Here is a 9499-nt window from a genome sequence, read left to right on the forward strand (position 1 = left end):
GAGCCGAAAGCCGCCGAAGAGTCGCGGGAGTAAGCTGCGCCGGCTTTTTCTTCTTGCTGCCTCTGACTTACGTCATCCCCCTGCTGCCCTGCGAGGAGCAACGCTGTGTGCATGTTCGCGGGGACATGGAGCACCGGTGGCTGGAGCTGCTACTGCTAAGAGTGGTGGCGGCCGGCTTGTGGAGCACGGAGCTCCGAGGAGGAGAGTGGAGCCGCGGCATGTAAAGCAGGTGTGACAGAGACGAGGAAGAGAGTGAAGCTGCAGCATATCAAGCCAGGTAAGGGGGCCGCATGGAGGACACCTCTGCTCTTCCCCCACCTCTACACAGTGAACATGCAGATAGGGCAATAAACCAAAAAAATTGCGTGCAGAGCTTTGTGGTGATAATAAATGCACAAAAAAGTCTAATGCCGCGTACACACGGTCGGACTTTTCGTCTACAAAAGTCCAACGGACGCTGACGGACTAAAGCTGGCTGGTAATCCGATCGTGTGTGGGCTTCTCCGGACTTTCAACGGACTCTTTCAGCCTCAAATCCGACGGACTTTAGATTTGAAACATGCTTCAAATCTTTCCGACGGACTCAAGTCCGGTCGAAAAATCCGCTCGTCTGTATGCTAGTCTGACGGACAAAAACCCACGCTAGGGCAGCTATTGGCTACTGGCTATCAACTTCCTTATTTTAGTCCGGTGTACGTCATCACGTAAGAATTCGACGGACTTTTGTGTGATCATGTGTAGGCAAGTCTGTTCGTTAGAAAGTCCGCCGCAAGTCCGTCGAAAGTCCGTCGAAAGTCTGTCGGACAGGCTGTCGGACTTTTGTAGCTGAAAAGTCCGACCGTGTGTACGCCCCATTACTTATTCAAAGTAATTCCAGTGCTGAGTGTTCTCTGCTGTGCCATTCCTGGTTTCTGGTGAATGATTTGAACACAGCAGAGAACACTCAGCACTGGAATTACTTTGAATAAGTAAGACTTTTTTGTGCATTTATTATCACCACAAAGCTCTGCACACAATTTTTTGATTTATTGCCCTATCTGCATGTTCACTGTGTAGAGGTGGGGGAATAGCAGAGGACTGTGTGGATGCTAGTCAAGAAGGATGGGAATTGGTCCGTGGTGACACTGGGCAGGGGAGCGCTATGGTAATAGTATTATATGGGACAGGTTAGTGGTGAGGGCGGCGGGGTATTATTCATCTTGGATAGGACAGTCTGGCACCTCCCTTACCACGTCCAGCAGGTCTGCAGTCTCTGACCATCTCCTGTACTATGTCTGCAGTCTCTGACCATCTCCTGTACTATGTCTGCAGTCTCTGTCCATCTCCTGTACCATGTCTGCAGTCTCTGACCATCTCCTGTATCATGTCTGCAGTCTCTGACCATCTCCTGTATCATGTCTGCAGTCTCTGTCCATCTCCTGTACTATGTCTGCAGTCTCTGTCCATCTCCTGTACTATGTCTGCAGTCTCTGACCATCTCCTGTACTATGTCTGCAGTCTCTGACCATCTCCTGTAGTATGTCTGCAGTCTCTGACCATCTCCTATATCATGTCTGCAGTCTCTGACCATCTCCTGTATCATGTCTGCAGTCATTGACCATCTCCTGTATCATGTCTGCAGTCTCTGACCATCTTCTGTAGTCATTTGGGGGCAGTCTGGAGCTCCTCTTTAAGTTGTCTGCACTGTTTACACTTTGCTACATGCAAGGAGTGTTGTCTATTTTTTAAGAACAGATAAAATTTAAAAAATGGAGTTCTTCTGACTACTTAAATTTTTTGGATGAAAACCGCGCGCAGTAATCGTACTGCATCGTGAATCATGGACCTGATAATCGTAATCGAATCAAATGGTGAGGCCAGTGAAGATGCGCACCCCTAATATACAGTAGTTGTACATAAAGTGAATAAACAATCTAAACATCTGAAATGCAACCATATGATTACAAATTGCACAAAAAAAACATAATGCATTAAATACACATCATATAACCATATACACATAAATCCTTGTACCAAAGTTGTCACATGGTTATAGATCATACTTGGGTGGACCCACTTTCATTCACCGCTCCTGTTCTTTGTACCATATAAAGCCTGTGATGATCTTTTAATATGTGAGTTTACACTCTTATTTTTAATAAATCCCTTGCCAAATTTTATTACACTATGCAGGTTTTTCATCTGTTTTTCCGCATGGTTTGTTGAGTGAATATTGGGTCTCTGGCTCCCACTGGATTATTACTTATAAATGGATGCCTGATAACGGTTGTGGTCAGCTGTAGATCCGTTCCTAGGATTTATGGTACCTGCTTAACCGGGAGTATCCTTCAAGCCAGTTGATCTAAAGCTTTTATGACTTGGGTGGTATAAGCCTCTCCAAGTCATCGACCTCTGATAAGCCTCCCTTTTGTTCACTGGTGGTGGCTCTTTCACTATACTGGTCCCTTTGGAATATTGGCGTGTGATGAATGTCCGTTCCAGTGCATTTCCGACCACTCTTCCATCCATGGACTTCGTTATTTATATTTATTAGTTACACACTATTTTTCAAGATGTTTAGTGTTTGATCATTGGATTTGTTTTATTGGCACTATATTTGCACTTATTTTTCTCACTGTGATAATCTTTTCACATATTTTTTGATTTATTTAATATTGTGGTATATATAACACGTTTTTTGTGTACATATCTCAGATTTAGCATATTCTGTATTTTGGGTTATTAAGATAACTCTTGCACCAGTGGCATATACACAGACATATTTATACACAGATTTTAGATACAGTATATATTTGTATTTCCAAACTTTCAAGATTTTTTGCACTTGATGTTACTAACACTTCAATGGTTATATGTAACACATCATTCACAAGGTTTTTTTTAGCGCTACACTTTTTTACACTTATAGATCACACTTGTCTATGGTATATACAGTATATGTTTAACACTCTCCTAGTTGGGCTGCTAGGAAAATTTCGTTTTTTTCAAGAGGCAATTGTTTGGTCTCATCTGTTCAGGGCTTCACAGGCTGTCTGCCTCTAGAAGAAGTTTTTAGAGCTTAGGGAGGGAGAATTCAAATGACCATGGCAGACATTAGAGCTGCACGTGTAAGGGTGGAAGTCTGTAAAGGAGAGACTGTTACATGTTGACTTGACTGGAGACATAGATTTTTTTCGGTTACCAAACAGTGCTGCTGGCAGGGAGTGCAACCTTATGGAGGTAACTTGATGGCTGAACTACAAGGAGATCATCTCATGGACACAGGTGTCCACCTGGTGCATTAGGGATGCTTGGCTCTGGGCACTTTTAAAGGACTCAACTTCTTTGGTCGACCATGGCGAGGCCTGTTCTGAGTGGAACCTGTCCTGTTAAACCGCTGCATGGTCTTGGCCACCATGCTGCAGCTCAGTTTCAGGGTCTTGGCAATCTTCTTATAGCCTAGGGCATCTTTATGTAGAGCAACGATTCTTTTTTTTCAGATCCTCAGAAAGTTCTTTGCCATGATGTGCCATGTTGAACTTCCAATGACCAGTATGAGATAGTGAGAGTAATAACATCTGCTCCCCATTCACACGTGAGACCTTGTAACACTAACAAGTCATATGACACCGGGGAGGGAAAATGGCTAATTGGGCTCACTTTTGTTGACAGCGGTTTAGACATTAATGGCTGTGTGTTGAGTTATTTTGAGGGGACAGCAAATTTACACTGTTATACAAGCTGTACACTCACTACTTTACATTGTAGCAAAGTGTCATTTCTTCAGTGTTGTCACATGAAAAGATGTAATAAAATATTTACAAAAATGTGTACTCACTTTTGTGAGATACTGTATGTATATATGCTGTAAGAGTTCTGACACCTGTTTGGTCCTGACATGACCTGGCGGTGCCAGTCTCCTGATATGTAGTATAAAGTCTGCATATAATTTTTGTTACACTGTTGACTTCCCCTCTCCCCATCCAGTAGCTCCTATAGGGATAATGCTTCATATGCATCCTAGCAATGAAAGGCAACTATAAATGTGGATAAAAATCACCAAGTAAATACACATAAGCCGAGCACAGGCAATTGCAAAAAAAAACCCATATCAAATATACCTGGCTCATTGAGAGTAAAAGATCTCCAAACAAAAGACCAACATTGGTGTCTGTCATTCTCTTCATCCAATGGAAAGGGAAAAAAACTCCCTGGCATCCCTTGGCTTATATAGCCAGCAACTGTGTAGACTTCCCTAGGGTGTGACATAATTTCGGGGGCAGGTGTAGGAGCCCCCAGTCAACAAATTGCCACCCTGAACAGGGGTTTGCAAATCATGATCATATATATGATATTCTAACATTCTTGAAGGTCTTCCACCTCTGCTATCTCTCTTTATCTTTGGCATTCTTGACAGATCATCTTCTTCTATATCTGCATATATGGCCTCCTGTAATTTCCTCAACTGTTTACGATTTGGATTTTCTTCCATTAACTCATCATTCCCCCTTTTAAGGTTATCATATTCAGCTTTTACATGTTCATATTCCTGTTTGAACAGAAAATAGTATCCAGGTCTTGGATTATTGTTTAATATTATTTTGTTTAACTTTGTTTTTCACATTAGGATCACAGGTCTTTAGTAAATCTTCCCAGGCTGTTTGTGTTTGTTTTTACCTGCTGATCTCTCCTAAACAATGTCGCTACCTCAACTTTCACAGCCTCTTTTTTTTTTTTTCTTCTAAAAAATAATCAGCTTTTAACAATGTGATATTTTTCTTGATGTATCCGTTCAAAGCCTCTAAAATCATGTTCCTATGTGCCAAGTCTCCATGCTCAAATGCAGGACTATTGTAGTCTAAGAATTCCATCACAGATGCTATCCCGTGTGACATCTCATAGGGAGACTCAGTTTGTATGTGTGTGATCCTTCTATTTAAGGTGACATTAGATCGTACACCAAACAATACACATACCGTATATACTCGAGTATAAGTCGTTCCGAGTATAAGTCGAGGCCCTAATTTACCACAAAAAAATGGGAAAAACTTATTGACCCGAGTATAAGACGAGGGTGAGAAATGCACAGCTACTGTAAGTGGAAAAGCGGGTCAACAATGCCCATTTGCAGCCTCATTGTGCCATTTTGCATGCCTCCCTGTGCCCATTTGCAGCCATAGGTCCCCCGAACTTCAAACTTGGTAGTTAGGGGTTCCTAGATGCCCCCTAACTGCAGCCAAAATTTGGGGTCTCTGAACCCAAAGGGTCCTGAAATGACATTACTGCAGATGGACACAGTTAACCGACTTTGGGGCCCCGTATCTCGGAGCCACTTAATGCTAGGAACCCCAATTTTGGTTCAGAAAATGTCAAGCACTTTTCTGCAGCAGGGAATGACATTGTCCGAACCGATTTTGGGGCCCCGTATCTCGGGGCCATTTGGTGCTAGGAACTCCAGCTCTAACACCACGTGGCCCTGAGATACGGGGCCCCAAAGTCGGTTCGGAAAATGAAATTTTTTGCTGCAAAAAAGGGCTTGACTCAAGTATAAGTCGAGGGGGGCACATTCAGCACAAAAAAATTTGCTGAAAAACTCAACTTATACTCGAGTATATACGGTAATTACTTTACTATATCTCTCATTCCAAGATGCTGGATATACAGTAGATCTGTTTAATCACTTGCCATCTGGGATGTTCCTCCATCTCCCCGGTGGAAAGCCATCCAGACCACTTGCCATGGTCTCTAGCTCCATAAAGGAGTGGGAGAGCCCAGGAACCACCATGGGTTTTAGCGGGAGAGGTCCTTCCCAGCACCACAAAAGTGGTCATACGCTCAGATCACTTTCATGTAACAGCAGATCACTTGATGAAAAAACAGTGACAGTATCATGGCTGCAGCACAACATTTCCAAAGCACAAGCTCCTGAAACTGGCTGGGAACTGAAGATATTCAAAGCAAGAGTTATGTTACATGCACACCTGGCCCACTGAGCTGCATGCTCGGATAAGGGTATGGTATGGATTTTGGAGGGGACCCCATGCCATTTATTTTTTACATTTTGGCTTGAGGTTCTCCTCAAGATCCATACCAGATCTGAAGGGCCTGGTATTGATTGGGGGGGACCTCCATGCTTTTTAAAAAAACAAAAATGTAATGCCATTCCGAACATACAAAACGAATACCAAAAATCCCAAACAAATTCCAAAGTTAGTTTTGTATCTTTGGCATTCATTTTCTATATTCATGGCAGAACGTGGTGTCCTTAACAACCATGACTCATTTGTTGTCAGCAGGATTCCCGGATGACAGTGGAATGTAAACAAAACAATTGCCAGTATTTAAAAAAACAGCGTGGGTGTCTCCCCCAGTCCTTACCAGGCCCTTTGGGACTGGAATAGATTTTGAGGGGAACTCTATGCCAAAATAAAAATAGAAGCTTCACTTTGTCATATAGCTCATATTTAAGTGATTTCTTGATTCAACAGGTCTGGCAGTAATCAGGCCTCCGTGTGGCAAGTGAATTTTAACTCAGCTTTCGAAAAAATTTGGTTAATCACAGTTCATTCATAATTTAGCAGGGTGGGAAATACCTGCCAGGCAGGTTTGGACAGCTTTTTTCCTTTAATAAATGCAATCATCCTTTAAAAGCTGCATTTTGTATTTACTCGTTTTATCCTTGTGTAATATTACAATTTGTTTAATGATCTGAATCATTTAGGTGTGACAATTATGCAAAAAAAAATTAGTTGGTCTGCCTAGGGGACAGGGGCCACACTGGGGCAGAGATTCTGTCAGCTCTGCAGGGGCAGGCTCATAGGTGGTTGATGCCACGCCAGCTTCAGCCAGGAATGGTTGTATGTGACAATGGCACCAACCTTTTCTCTCCAACAGGGACACTTGACCCATGTTTCATGTTTGGCACACGTCCTGAATTTGGTGGTGCAGCGGTTCTTGACCAGGTACCCAGGCTTATAAGATCTCCTGAGGCAGGCCAGAAAAGTCTGTGGTTATTTCTGCCGGTCATACAATGCCAGTGCTCGGCAGGCTGACATTCAAAGGGAATGCAACCTGCCCACCAACCGCCTCATTTGTGACATGCCCACCAGGTGGAACTCAACGTTGGCAATGCTGCAGTGGCTGCACACACAGCAGAGGGCCACCAATGAGTATCTGTGCGAGTATGGCACCAGGGCAGGATCAAGGGAGCTACTGATTAAGGATGCATGCACTGTCCTGTCACCATTTGAGGAGGCCACAAGGATGGTGAGCAGCGACAATGCATGCATCAGTGACACTCTCCCTCTAGTCCTCCTGCTGGAGCACAAGCTTCGTGGAATCATGGACAGGGCACTTGAGGCAGAACAGCAGGAGGAAGAGGAGGACTTCCTTTCCTCTCAAGGCCCCCTTTATCCAGATAGCATTCCTGCGGACCTGCCTAACACACAGGACAAGAGGAGGAGGATTGTGTCAGCATGGATGTAGAGGATAACACTCAGCAGCAGTCTTCAAGGGATGGTTTTAAGTCCCCAGAAACCCAAGGAGTTGTATGTGGCTGGGAGGAGGTAGTTACGGATAATGTGATCCTTAGTGACCCTGAGGACTCAGAATCGAATGCCTCTGCTAATGTACGCTGCATGGCCTCCCTGATTCTGCAAAGCCTGCGAAAGGACCCTAGGATTCGGTGTATCAAGGAGAGGGATCATTACTGGCTGGCAACCCTTCTTGATCCAAGTTACAAGGGTAAAGTTTCAGAACTCATCCTGCCTTTGCAGAGGGAGCAGAGGATGAAATATCTTCAGGGGGCCTTGAAGAAATGTTTGTGTAACGTATTTCCAGACCCTGGGAGGTTACCATTTCCTGGTGCTGGACAACGTGTTGCTGAGGCTTCGTTCCGTCAGAGGAAGAGCGGTGGAGAAGGTGGCCGGCTGAACGATGCCTTTAACCACTTCAGCCCCGGAAGATTTGGCTGCTCAATGAACAGGCCATTTTTTGCAATTCAGCACTGCGTCGCTTTAACTGACAATTGCGCGGTTGTGCGACGTTATACCCAAACAAATTTGAAGTCCCTTTTTTCCCACAAATAGAGCTTTCTTTGGGTGGTATTTGAAAATCTCTGCAGTTTTTATCTTTTGCGCTATAAACAAAAAAAGAGTGACAATTTTGAAAAAAATTCAATATTTTGTACTTTTTGCTAAAATAAATATCCCCATTTTTTTTAAAAAAAAAAGCTAATTTTTTTCCTCAGTTTAGGCCGATATGTATTCTTCTACATATTTTTGGTAATAAAAATCACAATAAGTGTATGTTGATTGGTTTGCGCAAAAGTTAGAGCATCTACAAAATAGGAGAAAGATTTATGGCATTTTTATTTATTTATTTATTTTTTACTAATAATGGCGGTGATCAGCGAGATTATGGCGAACAAACCGAACACTTTTGACACATTTTTGGGACCACTGGCATTTATACAGCAATCAGTGCTATAAAAATGCACTGATTACTGTGTAAATGTCACCGGCAGGGAAGGGGTTAACACTAGGGTGCGATCAAGGGATTAACTGCATTCCCTAGGGAGTGATTCTAACTGTGGGGGTGGGGACTGACTGGGTGAGGAGAGAAATCGTTGTTCATACTTAGTATGAACAACAGATCGCTCTCCTCACCCCTGACAGTACGGAGATCTGTCTGTTTACATTGACAGATCTCCGTTCTGTCTCTGTGTGGAGCGATCGCGGGTGGCCGGCAGTCATCGCCACCACCAGGCATGCGCATCGGCTCCGGCATCGCGCACTCGCCCCCTAGTGGTCAAAAGGCGAACCGACGTTCAGTTACGTCGGTTCGCCCAGGGGAGCCAACCTGCTGCAGTACAACTGCGGCGGCTGTTTGGAAAGGAGTTAAACAATTTTTCAGTCCTTAGCACCAAGGACTGATCGGTTCAAGCAACCATCGCCAGCGTCTGCATTATATGGTGCAGGAATATCTAGGGGCAAGAGCAGACTTGGAGACCTTTCCAACAAAGCATCCACTGGGTTACTGGGTTTTGAGGATAGACCACTGGCCAGAACTTGCTCAATATGCAATGGAGCTACTGACCTGTCCTGCATCCAGCGTGCTTTCTGAAAGCACATTCAGTGCTGCTGGAGGGTTTGTAATGGATCAAAGAGTGCGCCTGTCCACAGACTCTGTTGATAGGCTCACATTCATAAAAATGAATCAGTCTTGGATCAGCAGCTATCAAGAACAAGATACTGATGTAACTGATTGAATTTGCTATGAATCTGGGATCCATTGAAGACTGCCTATGCTGACTATCCTATTCCTCCTTAATCTTGATGATGCTAGCTTCCAACAATACTTTTGGTTTAGGGCACCACCACCACCACTCAAGGCCCAGTTTTTCTGCCCCTGTTTAACAGGGACATGTAATTACAATTTTTGATATAATATTTCACAGCAGGGCCCGTTCTTGTGTCCAACAAGAGTAACCGTGAGGGGTTACAGTGTTCTGGCACCACCA

The sequence above is a fragment of the Aquarana catesbeiana genome, linkage group LG04 (genome assembly GCF_042186555.1).
Source record: "Aquarana catesbeiana isolate 2022-GZ linkage group LG04, ASM4218655v1, whole genome shotgun sequence".
Lineage (NCBI taxonomy): Eukaryota > Metazoa > Chordata > Amphibia > Anura > Ranidae > Aquarana > Aquarana catesbeiana.